At 26.6% G+C, this 22,391-nt stretch overlaps 1 protein-coding gene across 5 annotated transcripts in view; it reads right to left on the bottom strand.

The window, feature by feature from the left end:
• LOC107448565 (oxysterol-binding protein-related protein 3) overlaps window positions 1-22,391 on the bottom strand; it is a 92,088-nt gene that overhangs the window by 45,566 nt on the left and 24,131 nt on the right. For 2 of the 5 annotated variants that reach the window (XM_016063817.4, XM_071187898.1), the window contains exon 1: window positions 6,392-6,585. The exons of the other annotated variants lie outside the window; for them this stretch is intronic. The gene's annotated coding sequence lies outside the window, so the exon portion shown is untranslated. Of the gene's footprint in view, window positions 1-6,391; window positions 6,586-22,391 lie in introns of those variants that run through there. 5 annotated transcript variants of the gene reach the window in all.

The following is a 22,391-nucleotide window of genomic DNA, read 5'->3' as shown; positions in this document are numbered from 1 at the left end:
AATGATGTTTCGCATCATGATGCTCCCACAAGACCATGTACAAGGGCAACAAAGCAAAAAAATAGCCCTAGTTTCTATTTCATTGGCCATTGTGTGTAGTTTATATTGCAAGCAGTATTGTTTCTGATATATAACAAAAAAATAATATAATTATTTTCGTTTATTTGGTTATTTAATTTTTTTTTTTGTTAACTTTACTTTATGAATTCCTTCAGCATATTCTGGATAACACATTGTGGGTATATGGATACTATGCCACACCATAAACAAATAAAAACTTATTTCTGAAAGTAACATCTAATAACATTAAAGAATATTTAATAAGATAAAATTACACCACAATAATTTCTGTTTATAACATCTGTATATATATATATATATATATATATATATATATATATATATATATATATATATATATATATATATATATATATATATATATATATATATATATATATATATATATATATATATATATATATATATATATATATATATATATATATGTGTGTGTGTGTGTGTGTGTGTTAAAGAATAATGTTGAATTGCGTGAATAGGAATAGCGATGTACGATATTTAATTCGCGAAAATACAAATCGCGACAACTGATTTTACAAATCGGGATATTGGATTTTTAAATTGCGTACATAGGAATCGCGGTGTACGATATTTAAATTACGTGAATGAGAATCGCAACTTTTAAATCAGGTAAATACGAAAATCGATTAATGATATTAAAATCCCAAAATTAGCAAATTGAAGCGCACTTTCACATATTCAAAATGGCGAAAATCTGCCAAACCAAAAGAATCAAATTGGCGAAAAAACATGCATGTAAACGCCTTGTTAACTGGATTCGGCCAAAGTTCCAAAATTTCGTCGGATTATGTTTTTGATTCGCGGAAGTCCGAGAATCAATGGTCTTGAGATACGCGGAATACTGCGATATTCGCGGAGAAATCACCCGCCCTGTGTTAAAAGAAAATCAGTATAAGGAGTGAAAAAGCGTTTGAATACCGAAAAATCAGAACATTTTGACCTAAAATCGTATTTTCGGAAAAAGGCTAAAAAATCGGGACAGTTGGCAGCAAAGCTATTCTCTTTTCCATCCTTTTAATTTTTTTTTTTTATGTTTATATTTTTAATAAAAATGTATACGAAAAGAGACGAATTTTAAAAAATACCAATATTTATGGTCAGTTGTTGTTTCAGTTGGAATTTTATTAAGGATTCAGAATACAGTTTTCACACATTTTTAATAAATATCATATTCGGAAAAGGCGAAAGAAAGAAAAAAAAAATTTCAAAAAATTTTCATATAATCTTTTTTAAAAAATATGTGTTAACTTTGATTGTAAATAGGTTTGTCGTGAGGTGAAGAAACCTGAATTATTAAAAATATTTTTTTCTTCTTAACTTCTTTTCTAAAATAATATAATAAAAATGGTTTTCCTAAACTAAGAATTTCGAAGGAATTACAGCGACCACAAAGTTGAGTAACATGCAACGTGCACTACACACAAAACGTTATTTTCAATTGAAGATCATGGGGGAAGAACGGTTTATGACCATGTTTTCAAAAATGCAATTGGATCACTACCTTATGCAGTATGAGGATTACAAAGTTTTGACAGATCAATAACGTGGAGTATCTTTTCTCCCCGACAGTTAATATACAGTGGAGATAGGTCAGCCTGGGGAAAAATGGTTCCTGTCCAAACATAAACAAGAAGAACAAAGAAAAGTATAATTAAGAAGAATATTAGTGAAGAAATTTTGATTGAGGAGGAATTTTAAGGGAAAAACAGTTCTTGTACACCCAGATTTTCTTCTCTTTTTTTTTTCTTTTTTTTTAACATCAAAAAATTGTAAATTTTGTTTTGAAATTTATTGGGAAAGTAAATAAATGCTTGAGACTTTCATATTATATTTTTATTCATGCAATTTCAATCGAATGCTTGCTTTTGAAAATTTTCAAAATTTGAAATTCGTTTTTCTCAGAATCAGTTTTCATACACATAAACCGTTTTCCCCCTGATCTTCATTTGTGTTTCCCAGAAAAACGCATTTCCTGATATCTTAAAAATTATTCATCATAATTCCATCTTGTGTTTATGAGATTAATAATTCAAATTATTGCGTAAAAGTTTTTCAAAGTTTTTTTTTTCCTTCAATTTTTATTAGCTTTAAAAATTAAAAGCTTCTTTTGAGTAAAATGCAGACTTTTCAAACCGTACATAGTTATTTAAGTGAACAAAATTGTTATTAAATTCGTTGCAATACAAAATACAAAGCAAGAGAGAAAAAAAAAACTATATTGTAGAGAATTTGATAAAATGACGTAATCTCATAAAAATGGTGATTGGATGAACAGCTTCTGAGACATCGATAAGATGAAGTTAAAAAATATTCTTTCAGATATCATTATTATTCTTATTTTAGAATTTTTTTTTCCAGGAATGCCAACTGCTTCGCTTCAAGCAAAAGTTTAAATAATATATTGAATTAAATAGTAAAACTTGCAAAATAAGGATAATTACGCCCACTCTTCAAAAAAGTAACCATGAGATTAATGACATAAAGTTGCGTTTCATATAATACTTCGAATATTGGATATGTAGTGGTGAAAAAATTGCTTAAAAGGAAAAATACTGAACTAAAAACAACTTAAATCTAGCTAAGCAAGTTGGCATCTCTGAAGTTTTCTTAGCGTAAAACATTTTTTTTCTTTTTTAAATTTGAGAATTGTTCACAATTATATATTTCATACATATTTATATATTTTTTTAAATCTGAAAGAACCTTATTTAAATCCCATTTGTTTTAAGAATAAAAAAGTTTTTTATTTAGACAAACCTTTGAAAATTGTTAAAAGTTTTGCAACCTTAGCAACACTCAAACGATTCCTTATTTTACTAAGTACAAAATAAAATACTGAGAACATTATTCATTCTAATCCTACAACTGAACGCACAGCTGTATTCAACTGTTTAATAATAACAAGAACATTTTCATTAATACCTTTTTATAGGCATAACCACCAACATAATGGTTAAATGCCGATATACTTGAGTTACTTAAGTTTAACTTTGCAGTTTCAGCTGTGGATATTGCTTTCACCTTTTTTTCTCTTCTGTCCAGCTTATTATTATTGTACAAAAAAAATACAAAAAAATATAGTTTTTCTGACCTAATCATTTTTTCATTAATTTTTGAAATGTGAAAGACATAAGTAATATTCTTTAAAGAAATAAAAAACATGTTTAAAGCAGATTTTTTTTTTTATTTAATGTTCTAAACATAACTTAAAACAAGTGTTTAAAACAAAGTGTTTTTTTTTAACATTATAACCCAGATCAAAACGACATTAAAACCTAAACAAGTTTCAAGTGTGTTACGCCATTCTGAGGCAGTTTATCATTAGAACTTTTTACCCTATCACCGGGTCACATAAATTATTAGCAAGTTGCAAAAATCTTTGATTTTTCAGACCAAAACTAGATGAATGAAAAATATCGCGTGAATCGTGACTGAAATAAAACTAAAATTTAAACTTTCAAAGTTTGTTAAATCTAAGCCAGAATAGAAAATATCAAAAATAGTTATTTCATTTTATACTGAATAATGACAACAAAAAAATCGAATGTCCTTCTATTAGCTTCAATTGTATGGATTAATGTGAGACACCACTGTCTAAGTGGTTTCTTATTATTAAAAAAATACAAGAGTAATTATTTAACAGTAACATTATTTTATTTCTTTTAAATATAAGTAACCTCCAAAACTAAAACTTCCCCCTTTTTTAGATACACGAACTTTGCCCCCCCCCTCCCTGTTTTTTATTTCTATGGTTTTTATGGTTCTTTTTTTTTTTTTTTTTTTTTTTTTTTGCTGTGAATCTGTTTTTATAGTTGAATATTTTTTTAGCTACTTATTTAACAAAAAATGTTAATAAAAATTATCTCAATTTTTTTCTTTTTTGCCGCGTTAAGTATCCTAATTTTTCCTTTTTAAACTCAATACTAGTTTTTTTAAAAACATTCTCCGTTTACCAGGGCGTCCAGGGGTCTCTAAAAACTATTATAGTGGTACATAAGGGGTTGGACAAAATAATGAAAGCACTTTACACTAACACATTTTTTTATGTTTCCCAAAAAAATATTTAGAGCATTATTTTATAAATTTAGAAGTGATAAGGTTATGCGAATTTTCATACTTATCAATGAAATTTAAAGCTTTCAGAGGTTTGAAAGAACGGCGATAAATTAAAAACAGAAAACAGTGCTTTTGAACACCCTAAGCCAAAAAAAGTAGGAATGAATTTGTAACTTGCAACAATTATTTTGGTTATTATATGCGAGAATGGCACGGGATTTCGTAAACCTAGCTTTAATATTTATGGAATTAGGGACATTTTTATAAATAAATAAAATAAAAAAATCGTTTTTGCTATATTTTTAAAAATATTCAATGGTGTGAAACAATATTTTTGGAGCAATTTAAAATAAATTACAAAATTATTACTTTAAGATTTGAGAAAAATTTGCAAAAAACTGCGCAAAATATGAATAATTAAAATATTTATTTCATAATGCGCATGCGAGGGAAAAATTTACATTTTTTCTTAGTTTAGTAGTGAATTGTACTAGGCAACTGATAAAAAAAGTCCGATTGAAATATCTTATTTTAAAAATTTTAAAAGTTTCACAAATTTTCTAAAATAGTTTTTGTTCTTTTTAAAATAAAACTTAAGGGGTTTTTCACAAATTTCATTTTGTATTATTAAACAAGATTTATTAAAAATGATAAATAAAAATTTATTAAAATTCAAGTATTTCTTGAGAAATATGAAAACGTCTTAGTGTAGAAGTGTTTCCATTATTTTGTCCACGCATCCCTTGTAAATTTTGGTTATAATGTGTATTTAATGTTTTTAAAAAGTTAAAATGAAACATTCCTGATCTCTACATTAATTCGATAACTCAAACACGTATAAAGAGCTAGGTTATGAATGGATGAAAATTTATAGCATTTAGGGGTTGCTAAGCAAGGTGAATTTCCACTCCTTTAAAGATAAGTTAGCTATCACTATAAAAATTTTGAGGGATCAGTAGACGCCCTGGTTTACACATATTTAAAAGTGGCTACTAAAAGTGCAAAAGTAGTTACCTTTTTTTCATGTACATATAATACTGGAAAGCCAGTGGCTACTATTCATAACTGCTAGTCTAAAGCTTGACAGTTAAAGCTTTAAATAATATTTTTTTTAAAAAAGAGAAGGAAAAAAAGTATACATTAAAATAAAAATCACGTATGACGAAAACTATATAAGTAATATGCATACTATTAAATTCTGAGTTAAATCGGCAGGAAAGAATAATCGGAAGGTAGGAAGAAGTTATAGTATTAGCGACAATATAACATATTATTCTAAGAAAACGCCGTTTCAAATTTACTTAAGAATTACGAAATTAAGTTAGTAAAGTTTACTATGCTCGTTACTGTAAAAAGAGGCCTATATTTCTCATTCATATTAGTTTCAACTTATACTTTTAAAAGACGATGCCGATACTTTCAAATACGTAGACCAACAAATTAAGCAAAAAATAAATAAATAAATAATATGAAAACACGTTTTGAAAATTTCCTATAGTATTTCCTTTCCTAATTTTAGTCAACTTATTTATTTTTAAAATATTTTCAAAAAATTTAAAATTTGAAATTTTTAAAAAATTAGTATTTTTTAGAAACACTTGTTTATTTTTCAAACTAATATTAGAAATATTATTTTGAGCATTTAGAGTGATTTTTGAAAAACGATATTTGCCCAAAAATATGAGTTTACATTTTTGGGGAAATTTCAGCTACTTGCACTAAAAAAAGTTTAAAATACGAACTTAAAATTTATTAAGCATTTATGACAATATAGAAAATAATTTAAATAATTTGAATAAAATGCGCAATAAAATGCGAAAATGCTACAAACTAATGGAAAAATACTACAAACGGCATTTTAACGGCTCAATAAAAGTGACTTCGTTTCTTTTTAGATATTTATATAATATCTTTAAAAATTCAAAGAATTAAGTCTAACTTATTTCGGAACTAAAATTTTTTAAAAATTCAAATTTCAAAATATCATGGGGTTCTGAGTTTTGTTAAAAATCGATAATGTCACTATGAGAAAATGAAACAAAAATAAATTAAAACAATTAATTATGTAATGTAAGATTGTAAGATGTTGTGAAAGATGTAATTATCTTTGACAAAAGGATATTAAGCACCGTCACGATCTTGGAACTAAACGTCATGATTTTTATTTTAAAAACATTAAAATTATTTTATTAACAGAGAAAAAAATGAAAAGTGGAGAAAAAAATATACTCACCTTACGATAATACATCATTTTAGAGCGAATTACAGCTCTTCTAAAAAAATTAAGATAGATAATGCGGATTGTTTATCGATGAAGTATCTTCTTCAAAAATAATTTGAAGTTATGATTAAAAAGAGAAACGAAAGTAATGATATTGAGTGAAAGAATCAGGAAAATGTTAACACCCGACCTTCAAGACAATGAATAAAAATGATTAATTTGATTAAAGAAAAACGGAAAAAAGTTTTCACCGGCTACAAGGAAATATTTATAGTATAAAATGTTTTCCTTATAGCCGATTAATATTACAATAGAAAATCTACTGATACTTATATATTTGATGATTTTATTTTTTTCAATGTGAAAATTCATTTCCATTTAGTTGTAAAAAGTTTTTGAACACCGAAGATTTGAGAAAATCAACTATTTAACTGTGAGGTAATTTGATCATAAAACTAGCATATTTTGACTGTGTTACATAGAAGCTAGACAAAATTATTAAAAATAGACTAAGCATCATTTAATAACATTTTCTTTTTTCTATGTTTCTAAAAAAAATTTAGCATTAAGGTGGGCAAAGTACAGCGGAATAGTCGAACTGAAAAGAAAAAAAACTAAAATTGCAGTTATTTACATATAAATGTTTTCATTGTTAGGAATAATCAGCACAGCTTTGTTTATAAGAGATTAATTAGCAAATTTATCAAGTTAAAAAAAGTTTAATTATAATTGAACAATCTGTTTCTTAAATTATTTAACAGGTATTTCTAATTTAACAAGTAAAAAATTAAATAAACTTTTTTTTTTAGCTTATAAATAATACTTATAATGAGAACAATATGGTCTTTAAGTTTAACAATAATTTAATACAAGACGAATAAAACAAAATTTAAAAAAACTTAATCGCACATAAAAAAACTTGTAGTTTCAGTGTTAATTATGCAACAGAGTATGTCTTATTAAAATAATTTGGATAAGAAAAATTACCATCTTAATCGTTGCTTAAAACAAGTAACTCTGTTATTTAGAAGAGTTAATAACTGTTGAATAAAATAAGCATATTTCGTAAGAAAGTTAATAAAAAGATGCCAACTTATTGTACCAGCTGTAAGCAAATATTTAAAGAAAAGTTATCGCGGTTAAAGATACAATACAAAGTTTGCTTTGTACTTAATGCATTGATGGGGTTCGCATTTTTTTTACATAGAAAATACTATTTTTAATAAAATAATTATTATTGAATCATACATTTTCAGTCTTTCACAATTCTTTATAATATTTTTAGCATTTTAATGTACAGGAAATTTTTATATCAGTTTTTAGATATAACTCATTCCCTGCTGACATTGCGTTTTTGCTACACTTAATGTAAAAATCGTATCTCTTTTAGTGATCTACTTTTTACACTACTTTTTGTAGTGATATTAAAAATACATTTGTATTGATGTAAAAAAATATGTATCAAAATGTATATTTTTGAAAAAAATTATAGTTTTGAAAAAAGTGGTATAGAATTAGCACTTAAACTAATAAGATGAAAATTATTAACGTAACTGCAACAAAAATTTAAAAAATATTGCAAATGCATAGTATCAGATCAAAATATAAATACTTATATTGTTAATATATTTTGTTGGTGAAAACAAATGATTTTGTTTCACCGAAGTAAATGATAAAAATAAAATAGTTGAGTTACTAATTTTTATCTGTTTGAAAAAGTTCTAGAAATTATACGAGAGTTTGGGCAATATTTGACCGATAAAAGCAGTTATACGGCACAATATCCCTAAATACTATGATGAATCACAAAAAATATCTAATAAAAATAATTCTTATGTCTGAACTGGATTCGGAAAGAAATTTCGCTTTTCATATGAAAAGGAAATTTCTTATAGAGAAAAAATATTTTATTGAATTACATATTGCCGATTCTGGTCTAATACTATTTGTCAATTTTCTGGATGTACTATGATTCAACGATGAGAAAATTATTGCTCTTCGCTGGCAAAAAACTGATTCAAATGATTTTTGACTTCCTCATTTGAAGTAAAGATTTTGTCGTTTAAAAAATTGACCTAGTGATCAATTTTTTAGTGAACAATGATCTAGTTCAGCCTCTTTCCTGGACATCTCTATACACAACAGATTATTTTTTTTCTTGCTTGAACAGCATTTTTACCTTTGCGACTGTAAAAAATTAAAACATGCAAAAAATGCTGCTTTTAACTTTCCATATTTGAAAGGGCACCAACCAAAAACAAGTGCGCAGAATCAATAAAACTTTTTCACAAGAAAACTTACTATATCCGTTGCCAAAATATATAATTATAATGCGGCTTAATTGTGAAGATATTTGAGAAAAAGTATAATTAAATCCTGTGTTAAGACTATGAACAACCCATAATTTAAAGGCATACACTCGTTCCCATTTATCTTTTTTTTTTTAAAAAAAAAAAAACCTTTCTGCTATTTAGAACACTAATAAAAATAATTTTTTTTTACTAAAATTTTGGAAAATGAGTAGATATAGTCATTTTATATTAGAAATGTCGGGAAAAAAGCGAGGTTAGACGATGGCATAAGCCGCTGCACAAACAAAAAATAAAATTTTAATTCTTGGCAAATATTTAAAACAAATGAATAGAACAGTTCCAAATTTTGAACCCATTTTACTGCCCACCCTACTGCCCATCAACGTATTAAAAACTGTAGTGGAAAAGCAAAATCAATTACAAACAGTATCGTTACAAACATTAAAAAATAATTAATTACATTTTAAGTCTTAATTATTTTAAGTTCTAAAAACAGTAAACTATTGTATTGTTACTATACTGATAAATGCACAACTATGCAAAACTTCCGAACTCTAGCACATAAGAAATTGGTAAAAAATTCATTACAAAATATTATCCTCCATTCGTAAAAGCATGAACTTTTTTATCCCTTCCCCCTTACAAATATGAAAGAAATAAAGTAAAGCTCTAAAAAAACGTGGTAAAAAAAAGCGATTTCAACATTATTGATATCTCGTATTAGTTTAACAACGAAACGATTACGTCATGAAGACAATGACGATAGTGGCCGGGACTATTTTCGTCAATTGTAAGATATTTATGACACAGACGGGAACCAGTTGCCAATATTAAATCAAAGAAAGCAAGTCATTCCATCTTATTACAGGAATAGACTGAGAGGTTTCAAATTATGCTACAACTCTCACTTTAAATGGTCGTAGAGGTGTTTAAGCATAATAGAAATTTTCAAAAAACAAAGCAAAAAAAAAAAAAAAAAGATTTGAAACAATATAAGGGTTATACTCCCCCACCCGCCCCCCAAAAAAATTACCAATTTTTTAACGGAGTAATTTACGACAAAGCTAATAATCTTATTTATTTATTTATGATCCGTAGATAACTAAGCATTTGTCTAATATATAAACAGTTTTTGCCAGTTTTGGGAATTTGAGATTGCGCCGTAGTCCTTCCTTTAATCTTCAGATTTCAAATGTTAAACTTTATTACTTATTTATAATTAAATAAAATTAATAAAATCTTCCTTTTAAGCAACGTTACTTTACTTGACATAAATGAAGGAAAGATAAAAATAAGCAAGTGAATATAAAAAATAAAATAAGTAAGCAAAGGAAAATGAAATAAGCAAGGAAATATAAAAATAAGCAAATTCACAGTCTACGTATGGAATGATAAGTCACTGAAAATGATTTATATTTAAGAATATTCCCCTTAAGCCACGCTACCTAACTTGACCAAAATGAGGAAAATATTAAAATAAGCGTGTGTTTAATTCGTTGTCTAAGTCTAATGATAAGTTACAGAGTACCTTAAACTACGTCACTTAGCTTGACACAAATGAAGGAAATGTAAATATTAGTATGTGTTTAATTCGCTGTCTATGAGTCAAATGATAGGTTACAGAATAACAGTGACTGCAATTTAAGATTTCCCTTAAACCACGCTACTTAGCTTGACACAAATGAAGGAAATATAAAAATATGCATATGTTTAATTCGCTGCCTATGAGTCGAATGATAAGTTAGAGCAAAAATTATTAAAATTTATGAATATTTCCCTTGAGCTACTTTTACTTAGCTTGCCACATATGAAGGAGATATAAAAATAAGCATGAGTTTAATTCGATGTTAGAGAGTAGAATGAAGTTAGAGTAACATTGATTTAAATTTAGCTTCTAAGAGTAAATATAGAATTTTTATTTTTTTATGAACCCCGATCTTGTTCAGAACACTTACTTCACGGAGAAAGACTTTAATCACAGATCTTGTTCAATTAAAGAGATATGATAAACTTCAAAAATTTGAAAAATCCTCATGACTTAGATATACATTAAATTTTTGTGATTTTTCAAAAAACAAACTTTGAAGGAGTAAAATTCATAGCTACCAACATGGATTAGAAAAAAATCCAGTAGATTTTACGAAATAATATTAACTTCCTGATAACTGTTACATTAAGTCCTGAATATTTTACACATAGGGAATTTTAGGGATTTTTATAGTGATCAAAATAGAAAAACTGCAATATTTTCCAGTTATGATTGACATTAAACATCCTTGAACTGTTACTAATATAAATAGGTATTTAATTCCTCAAAGATATAAACTGACCAGTGAAGAATTAAGAACAAAAAAAAGTTTTAAGATAATTTCTATAAATGAGGTTCGCTTCATTATGAATTTGTAACACTTATTTAAATATTCAAGCAATAATCTGTACAAAAATTCTATTTCAATAGGGATTTTTTTAGGAAACTTACTCAATTTTAGAGAATTTTCTAAAATGTACAAAAACCAGGAGAATTTTAATTAAACCAGTAGACCAGGAGGAACTGGCAAAATTCAGTAGTCTACTGGAAAATCCAGCATGGTTGGCAGCTATGAAAACTGATAATAAAATATAAACAATACAATACTTTTATTAAGTGGATTTACTAAATATATAAAATATATTTGGAAATAGCTTTTTTGGATTTTATCAAAGAATTCACATTAAATATTCAGATCATTTACAATGTAATTATTTAGGTAAATAGCAGTAATAAAAGAATCTCGTCAATTTAAATACTTTATATGCATTTTCTAAAAATTCAAACAGGAATAAAGTAATAGAAAATTTATAAAAAATAAAAAATGTGATAATATTTTAAGTTACAATTGCTGCAGATTTTCTATTTTTTTTTCTTTTCAATGAACAATATTTTTTTAGCAGTAATTTAAACACCTTGGAGAAAAAATTTATTTTATACACTCTTCATTAAAATAAGAAAACACAACTGAACAACGAAAAAAAAATGAAAAGAGAAAGAAAACTAGAATTTTTCAATAGTATGCTCACCAAGGAACACGCTAAGGATTAAAATGCACAAAATTTAATCAAGATTTTGTAATATGGGTATCACTTCAAAAAATTGAAATTATACATAAAAACCAATTCAGGAAAAATATATTTTTATTATCATAACTTCATAACTTAAAATTCACTATGCATAAAAATAACCTTCTAACCTTAATTATTTTTAAACTTTTTACTTAGATTTTATTTTACAAGTTAAGTTTTTTCTGGTCATCTTGTTCACATCAGAAAAAAATGACCATTATAGTTTCATTTGTTTCTTATGGAAATAAACGCTAAATTTAAAACACCTCTCACTTCAGTTTAATTTCTCCTGAGTGATACAGAAATTATATACTACATAAATTATATACTAAATAAATAAGATTTCATAAAATACCGTTTGCAGTATTTTGGATTATAGTATTGATAATTAGAAAAATATCCGTAATAATCCGAAATACAATCTTTAAATTGAAATGTTACACATTTACTATGAATATTTCAATGAATAAATAAAAATTCCTGAAATTTATAAATCATGTATTATTCAATAGATTGCCTATTTTAACAAATAAAATATAAACTTTGATACAAAACTTATTCTTTATTAAATAAAATTTTGATAAAAAAAATAATAAAAATTTTTCCTTCCCTTTTTGTCATAAACAAACGATTTTGAGTTTAATAAAAATGTTTTGAAAACGATTTCTATTAAAAATGTAATTTTAATACAAAATATATTCACGGCATTTTTTTTTTGTAACTTTTTCATAAAAACAAAATTTCATATGAAATATTAATTTAGAAATTGAGAATCTGATTGGTTCATTTTAAGCAGGATGGTCAATCCAGACCCAATAAGAATGTTTTCTAAGTTTCTAAAAATAGTGAATTGAATTATATTATCATTTAAGATTTTAACCTTTCATATTGTAGTTTGTTTTTCTGATAGGATTATTTAAAATACTGATAACGAATATTATTAAATAAAAATTAATGACGTTAGTTGGAAACTGTGAACTGGATCGTTGGAAAAGTCTGCGTAATTGCTTACATTTTAAAAGTTAAAGAGAGTTCCAAAAGCCTTTGTCGCGGTACACACCCAGTGTTTTCTGAATAATATTAAAAAATAAAATAAAGTTTAGTTGCCAATCACATTTTATCAAAGTATCTTTTCAAAAGAAAAACTCTTGAAGTAAGAATATGAAAGAGATAAGGAAGAAATGACAAGAATGCGATTGCACTGTCATTATTATCACAAATCGTGGTTTTCAAAAAAAAAGGGGGATGACAGAAAATTTAAAAATCTATTTTAAAAAAAGCCGTTAAGAGTTTTAACAAAGCAAATTGTAGTGAAAGAGAAACTCAACGAATATCCGAAAAGAATTAGAAATACAAATTGCAGTGACAAATTATAAAACATATATAAATTTATTTATTAAAAATAAACATAAGTATGTTTGCAAATTCAATACACATAGCAATAACACAATACATGGATTTTTAATTAATTCGATAAATTTGTCGAAAAAAATTTGATTGATGCACATAATTTGTGAGCTAAACATAAAAATAATATTTTTGCCATCATTGTTTATTGGTACAGTGGGCCAGAAATTCATATGACTAGTTTAAACATTTCTTCTGGTTGTTACTCCATTTTGATTTGAAAAGAATTCTTGAATTAAAAGGAGTTCTAGATTTAAACATTATTTTTGTTTAAAGAAGTGTTCAGATTATTGATCTAAGCCTAAGTTAGGTTTATTATTTTTATTTTAATTTGAAGTAATATACTGATGCAGTTGTTTTTGACATAAATGGGTCAACATCATCAAAAATTTACGGTGAAGGAAGATTTTTCTGAAAAATAGAGTAACTTCTTCTAAGCGTAATGAGCGAAAATAAAGACTGTTTTTTACTCATTGTTATGCAAATAATAACACAATAAATCCCGTAATAACGAAACGATAAAACCATGGCGTTAGTTATACTAAGGACAATAATGTTAAACGTTTTTATTTTAAATGAAGACAACAATAATTTGTTTTATTTGTCTTAAATTTAGTAAATTCATTCATATTAGCGAACTGGCTGCGTTAAATAAAATATCATGTTTCATTTTGCAATATGGCTGTATTATAATTTTCATGAAATATAATTTTTAACCGATTAATGTAATATTTTTTTGAGTATTATAATTTTTAACTGATTTTAAAACTTAAAGGGTTTTTTTTTTTTTTTTTTTTTTTTTAAATTACTTAACACGTTAAGTGAATTAAACAATCGTCCTACTAGTATAAAAGCGTTTTTAAATGTAATGACATAAAATAAAAAAACTTCAGAATATTTGACTAAAAAAATTTTTACCGGAAGAATGGCAAGCATTATATAAAAATATATCATTACAATAATGTTCAGTTGATGAAACATTAACAGAAACTTAATTAATTTACAACGAAATAAATTCATAAAATTAAAATATATATCTTCATAGGTCTTTTTTTTTTGTATACTTAAAGTTAACTAATGCTACAGGTATTTGTCACTTGCAATAAATGAATAAAGAATAAACAATATAATAGACTACTAACAACCACCCCGTTAACTAAGTCATTTATTAGGAAATACTTAATTCATCACAAAGTAAACAACTATCCACTTAGCATTTCACAGTCCATACATTGGGTTCCCATAATAATATGCGCATAAAAAAGAATTATTCAATTATTTACGAAATAAATATTTCACCAACTAAAAATGATTAAATCAAATGTCTAAATCGAAAAAGGATAGATTGTTTTGACAGATTATCGAAGTTTTTGTGAACAGGAAAGGTTGAAGCTCTCTTTTTTCCAATAAGGAAAAAGCCATTTTAAAAGGAAAATATGATAAATAGTTTATATTTGTCCTTAAAAGAAAGTTAAATGTTTGAGTGAAAAGTTTATGTTGTCATCTTTATATGTTTTTCATGTATAAAAATAAGCTTTTTTAAATAATTAATCTACTTCTTTAGTCAATGAGAAAATAGTACGAAAAATCTTTTTATTAATAAATATTTTTTTGGTCGCTATGTAATTGCGTTATATTTTTATTTAAGTTAATCAGTTTTTGAAATGTTCAATGTAAATTTTGAGCATCTTGCGTAAGAATATTGCAGAACTACAGTAATGAACAGGTTATTTAATACATCATATAATTGTTAAACAATTTATTCTGTTGTGTTCTACTTGTTTCTAAGTTAGTTACTTGTTTCTTTGTTAACTTGGAATGACAATTTACTGAAAACGTTACGTAGTTGTTTAAATCTTTCTTAAATCCTTGTTTAAAGCTTTCCTAAATCGAACCTGTACGATTTCGGAGCAGCGTTTGAACTTAACCAGTTTCAAGCAATTTTAACTGTACTTAGTCCAAACTGTCGACAAATGGCTGAGAACTATTTCTGAACCTAATTTCTTTCATTACCAAATTTTTTATTTCGTTAGTAAAGTTTATAATTATACTGCAACAATAGAGAACAATGTTTAAAAAGATTTAACCTTAATCCATCTGTGAATCAATCAGAAAGAAACTAAGCTATTTTAAACTTCTTTGAAATTTTACAAATATTAAGTAAGGAAAAAATTGCGAAAAACAAGCGACGAGCTTTCTGGTTAGTCAAATGGTGATCAAGTTATTATTGGTCAATGTGATTTAATAGACCGATCTGCCTCAAGACCTATGTTAAAGGCTTCAACCGAACCAATTTCTTTATTTCAAAAAACTAAAAAAAGAAAGCTGTGTATAGAACCCCAAAAGATGCAGTCTTAAAAAGAAGCACATATAGAAGTCATAACTAAACTTAGTAGCGAATAACATCATGTTCTCATAACATTTTATAGGCTTAAAATACTGTTAATATGCTTGTAAATGTTCAAAATTTTAATATAACATTTCTTATTATGATATCTGACAATTGTTTTGGGTTACACGTGGTCTACTTATTCATTTAATCACTCAATATTTTTGAGAATGGTACGATTTAAGGAACTGATGGTACGAATTAGGCAACCGGCTTCCTGTATTTGCAGACCTTGCAAAAATAATTAATTTTCAATACTTACTGCACAAATATTCTTACCAAAAAAATAATATAAGTAGCTCAATGACAGTATTTTATTATTAAAATATTTCAAACATAATTGTCAGTGATCAGTGACTGATAAAAATTTATAAGTGAAAAGTGGTACGATTTAGGCAACTCTCCTCTACTGTATCACATCAAAATTCTGCAAGTAGCATGAAGTCGATTTTATAATTTCTACATTTCGATACGCTTGCTATTTTGCAAATTTATGCAGTTTGTACTTCGAAATTAATAATTTAATATGGAAAGATTTCTAATTTCAGGTATCTTTAAAAGTATATTACTAGTGTTTAAAACTAATTAATAAAAAGTATTTTTTGATGTTTGAAATTTCTTTAAACCAAAAATACATCTTTTTTAAAAATTAAATCTAAAAAAAAAAAACTGACATTAAATCAATCGAAAAATGCTAATAGTATAATTGCACTAATTAAATACCTAAAAATCTGCAATTAAACCTAACTGTTCTGACTGGTAGCGGATTTTATATTTTATAAATACTATGAACTATATAGGTAGGTCTCAGTTAGTCTGAAGGTGTAAATTAAATATGATTAATCAAGGTTCGAGAAAAAATAACCATTTTGAAATAACAAAGATTAAGAAGAAATTGTTCTTAAAATTTAATTACATTTATTTATTTTAATGAACCCCTGTTTTTTTCAGAAAATACTAAGATTAACTTCAGCCAATTACGTTAGAATTCAGAGACCAAAAACTGTCATTTGCATGCATTTTAAAAGGATTAACATACTTCGGAGGTTCTGTAAAATAAGGTTAAGAAAAACTCAATTCCTCACTTTAAGTAGATAAATTAATGAAAAGTAATATAAAAATTTATAAATTATCTTGCAACGGATTCCCGCAACGGATTTTGATAAACTATTTTAAATTATGCAGCCAACAGATAACAGCAGTTAAGCTATTTAGTCAGGGAAAAAAATATTTTTTCATTTACAACTAATTGCATAATAGGAAAAAAAACTTTACATTTAAGCGGAACGAAACACCACTTTAAAACAAATGCAATTTATCTCATTAAATCGATAAAAAAAATAATAAAAAAAAACATGAATAGAAGCAAGTGGAAAACGAAAACAATTGAATTATTTCCAAAACCATTAATTTGATTTTTCCGTGGAGTGTTAAAAGAGCGCATTTTTTGTAAGATGAAGATTATTCAATTAATTTATCAAGGATTTTTATTTTAAGCATGTGATAGAAATATCAATATATCTAAAATGATGGGGGGGATTGATTTAATAGGAATAATAATAATAATAATAAAACGGTTTAGCAAAAGAAATAACTTATAAATATATTGAACTATTTCGTGTTCCCTAAGTTTTTGAAAAAATAACTGATTTGTAATTACTACAAACATAAGAGTCAAAAAGTATGCATTACTTTCGGTACAGGGCGCAAAATTTTCAAATTCAAATTATAGCTAAAGCAACAAGATTGTGCCAGCTTTAATAAAACTTTGGCTACTTATTTTATTTGTATATTTATTTATTTTTAAAAAATCTTGAGCCGGGAATAGTAGTTGGAACAGAGAACAATTTCTTGTCAGCCTAATATTTTCATATCGACACAAATTCTTTAAAAAATACTCGCAGGTCACATTTTTGTACCAATTTGAAATAACAGATACACTATAAAAATTTTTAGTGTATTTTAACACCACAAAATGGTGACAATTATTTTACACTAAAAATAGTTTAGTAAAATACAGATGATACTTCTTGAGTAATTAAACACCAAGAAAAGTTCTTGATTTAGTGAAACACCAGGAAGTTTCCGTTACACTTCGTTTGGTGACAAGTACTTGTCACCATTCTTGGTGATCAGTAACATAAAAAAAATTTAAAGACAATAAGACACAATACACATAAAAGTCAGTAAAGTTATTTTTACGATATAATTCACCGTAACAATTTAAAAAATTTGAAATAAAATTCCTTTGAAAATCAAGTACATACAGCACTGAAAGAACATTAAAACAAATTCGAATTAGGTTTAAGAGAACAGAAGAGGATAGAAATTAAATATTATAAAGTTGTTTATTTTAATTGACATACACACGTGTTATCTAATAAGTGAATAATTATCTCGATTGCACTGCTTAAAACATACATGTCTTTTAAAACAGTATATTTCTGTTAGTGTGGATGTTTAGAAGTGCGCAAGGCAACCACAAACTATCTACCGTTTCCCCCTGATGGCTTCCATACGTAGGCCCAAATTTTTGTTTTCTGAAGCAAAAATAATTCATGAATAGTGTAAATGCCAGTGAGTTTCGTGTAAGCACTCTCCATAATCGGTATTTAGATTTAAGTACCTCAATTAAAATGCACTGTAAAAACTGTGTTGTTATACCAATCCGACTTGGATGTTGAAAAACTCTAAAAACTGTGTTATTTCAATTTAACACCGAACTGTACATTTATACAAACTAAAAGGTTTAGTTAAAATAAACTCCAATAAATGAGGAAACTTACACCAAAATCAGATGCATTGAATTATTTTCGCTTCCGAAAACATCAACGTTGGCGCATTTTGGATTTCGCCAGTAATTTGTTTACATTAAGTAGGCGTTGGCGTGAATGATTTTTTTTTTTTCCACGCCGCTATACAATATTAACTGAAACAAAAGTTCGCGGTTAGAATATGTATATTTGTAGTTTGTGTAATAACGACAATTATATTTTAATTTTTAAATTTCTATGTATTGTATTAAATAATTTTATAATGTTCAATGTTTGTCCACTTCAGTTTTGTTAAGCCTAGTTCGAATTCATATCAATATTCTCCCTGTTCTGTGTGTATGTTTGATTAACAGTAACTAATTTTATTTTAGGAAATATTTTATGCATGCATTCTAAATTTATGATTATTGCTTCATACTGTATCATAAAAGTAACTTTATTGAATCTTATGTAAATCATATCTTACTGTAATAAATTTTAGTGTTATTGAATATCAAAAATGGTGCCGGCTACTTTTACACCAAATAGTGTAAAAGAACACTCTGGATGTTTCCATACACCAGGAATTTCTCTTTGTGTGGAGGTGGAACACCGCTATGGTGTAAGGTAAGGTACTTGCCACCTTTCATGGTGTTCAGATACACGAAAATTTTTCACGTGTATAGGAACTGTTGATTCGGTGTCAACTTGAAGTAAAGTATTTTTTCACACAATTTTTTGGATTTCTCAACACAAACTAGAAGAAGTAAGTCAAATATCAAATAAAACACTCAAATATTCTTTAAACGTAATAATCATCATAACCGTCTGTTGGTTTCACACTGGACATTGATGGCACTAAATTTTAAATAAATAGTTTTAAGCTAAAATTATAAAATAAGAGGTAAAAATAAGATTGAGCAAATAAATTAAGCCACATTGAAACGTATATAAAATGAGTTCGCAAAATAACATGTTTATTAGTGATGAAATAAGAATTATGAATAAAGGCTCTCAAATTATACCCTGACTCAGGCTGGCAAAATTAAAATAGAAAAAAAAAGAGCTTTAACTTAATATACAGTATTATAAACTTGATATCATTTGGTAAAAAATTGATAGATCTATTTAAATATAAGGTTAGAGTTGAAAATCGGACAGAGTGTAATTAATAGCTCCAAAAATCAGTTTTTGATATAACAAGGCTGTGGGTGAAACGCATGTTGTGTATCAAGAAGTTTTTTAACGCTTTTAATATCAATGTTCTGTTTAAGATGGAAAAAAAAGTCAAGAACAAGTCATTAGATTTTAAGATATTAGGAAAAAAATTCTTTACATAAAACGCTCTTAGTAATTTAATGGCATGTGGGGTGAAATTTAATATCGCATTAAAAAGCGGCTCGCTGTGAATGCACACAAACACGAAAAAACAAAATCATAATAAAATTTGACAAAAAAAGTTAAAAGTTTTGTGCGTCTCAACACAGTTTTAAATTTATTGGTATTCATTTATAATATTTTTTTTCCTTTCATCGGAAAAGCTTGTTGATGTAGGTGTTCAAAAAATCTAATAAATTTTAATTTTGAAATCAAATAAATAAAAAATATGCACTTTAAATTAAAGTCTGTGCCGTTTGCTAAGTTTTCTACTAACTGATAGCAAGGGCAATTGCAGACAAGTATCGAGAAAAAGTATTATTTCATCAATCTAATGTCTTGTGCAACAAATTGTTTATTTAACATTTGAGTAAAACATATCTGTATACCTAATTTTAACAATTCCAGTTTTAATATAAAAAATTTAAATGCTACAGAAATAGTTTGCTATATTAAGGAAAAAGAAAGAATCAAGTTAGTAATTTTTTTCCCGCTGAAATGCCTGTCAGTAACCATAAAGGTGAAGAAACTTATACGCATCTATTTCCATTAAAAGAGTACATCTAAAAGTATTATAACAACAAAAATTTTCAGCAAGCACCATTAAACTAATTTTATTTCTTTATTTGGCAGATGCCCAGCACGGTAAGCCATTTATATAGGGAATAAAAAAATTAGCAAAAAAAAAAGAAAGTAAAGAAAGGAAGTCACGATTTAACATCGAAAAGGAATAATTTATAAGACTTCAGAAACGGAAGGCTTTTCTGTTTGGTTTATTTCCTGGTCTTAGATCTTTTCTAGCATTCTTTATTTTATCCTAATTGCTAAAAAAAAGTTCAAATAAAAAGAGGGAGGAAAATTCAACACACAAAGTTTTCAAATAGTTTAAGAAACAAAAATTTAAAACAGTTAGTTTTTCAATATTTATTTCATTTATCTAAATTAATGGAATTAATCTGTGTTTGAATAGACGAAGAATTACTATTAGCCCGCGTCTAATATTTGTCAACATTTTTAGAAAAATCATTTCAACGTTGAATAATAATATCGTGCAAATTTGCTATAACCTTAAGTTATAAAATTAAATCAGGTTTCGTCCAAGTTGAATGTGTAATCAAGTTTAAGATGGTATTATTTACGTAATAATACGGTTTAACTTGGCAGTTAAACCAGCTATCTATTGATAAAGCATCGATCACGTGTTACAGGGTAAACATTCGTTTTGTAGGCGGAAACAGACCAGCTGTCCATATACACTGTCCCATATATAAAAAAAAAATATTATACACTGTCCATTTTGCCCCCAAGCGTCCGCTCCTTTATCTCTACACGCCTTATTTGATTGAGATTTTTGGATTCGCCCATGTTGGCTGCTCCAAAATAACTTACAGTGTATACATTACCAGTTACCATCAATACGAAATTCCGACATTCTATAGAATGCATAATGTCTTAAGACAAAGTATGAAATATGAGAATTATTAAATACTTTGCCTACCCTTTGTATATAATACCTGTAGGCCTTTCATTAGTCCTTCAACTGAATTCCTAAGCACTGTATGAAATATTAAAACGTTTCATATTTCGCTGGTCAGCCATTAGTTCTTCTATAAAATACCCAAGCAATATGTAAAATATTTATCATTTGATATTTAGCTGGTTGAATTTAGGCATACTTTCTGCATTCTATAGAACTATAGATTTCAAAAACTAACTGCAACAAATACCTATATATTAAACATGAAAGCGAATTTTGAATTGTTTTACCAAAATTAATTTACTCAAGCATCAGACAGAAGAAAAAAGGGAAAACGTAAGGAGTCAAAAAAAAAAAAAAAAAAAAAAAAAAGCAATGAAAAGAAAGTGTTTCAAATTCAATTTAGAAAACTAGTTCGTGTGTTGCATACACTTAGCGATATTTTTTTTTTCATTGGAGTTCCAAGGAATAAGAATTATTAAATTTAAAATAAATCAAAACCTTACAGCAAGTTAATTAAATGTTTAAAAAAAAGCATTGACATAGATCACAAAGATATCAATACGTCAGGAAGAAAATATAGTACTTAAAAAATATGCAAACTCTCTTGGAATAATAGAAATTTCGTATCAAAAAGTTTTAATATAATATAAAAGGCTTGAATTGCAAAACTGACAATATAAACCACAGTTTAAGCATGTAAAATTAATACCTTAACAAAACAATTAGTGGATGATCTCTGAAAACTTTACAGAATCAATTGGCAGCACCGGACCTCAGTCTTTATTAATCCATGGATTTAAAGTTTCATTTAATTGGTCTTATTTATTTTCAAAAGTGTATAATGAAGTGTTTTGGGAGTGTGGTTATGTATTGAAAAAAAAAGTGGAAATTTCGGATCCGAGGAAGAATCTCATGACCGTATATTTCAAAAACTATTAAAAAAGAGTAGTCATGCTCTATCCTCAGTTCTGGTTAAAATGACTTTTCCATGCTTATTCACAAAAAATACTGAATTAATTACAAATTTTTATTTTTTTTTGCTTTGTTCAGCTTGTTATGGTGCACATTTTAACACGGGGTATTTAACAAATTTTGAGTCATTAGTTTTCTTTTTTTATTTTATTTATGAAGAAAAATTTCATACAAAAACATTTTATTTTATTTTACAACTGTCGTCGTACAGCCGACCCAACTT

The sequence above is a fragment of the Parasteatoda tepidariorum genome, chromosome 11 (assembly GCF_982258835.1).
Source record: "Parasteatoda tepidariorum strain Cologne lab strain chromosome 11, Ptep-v5.0, whole genome shotgun sequence".
NCBI classification, from domain to species: Eukaryota; Metazoa; Arthropoda; class Arachnida; order Araneae; family Theridiidae; genus Parasteatoda; species Parasteatoda tepidariorum.
This window is presented reverse-complemented; position numbering and strand designations above follow the sequence as displayed.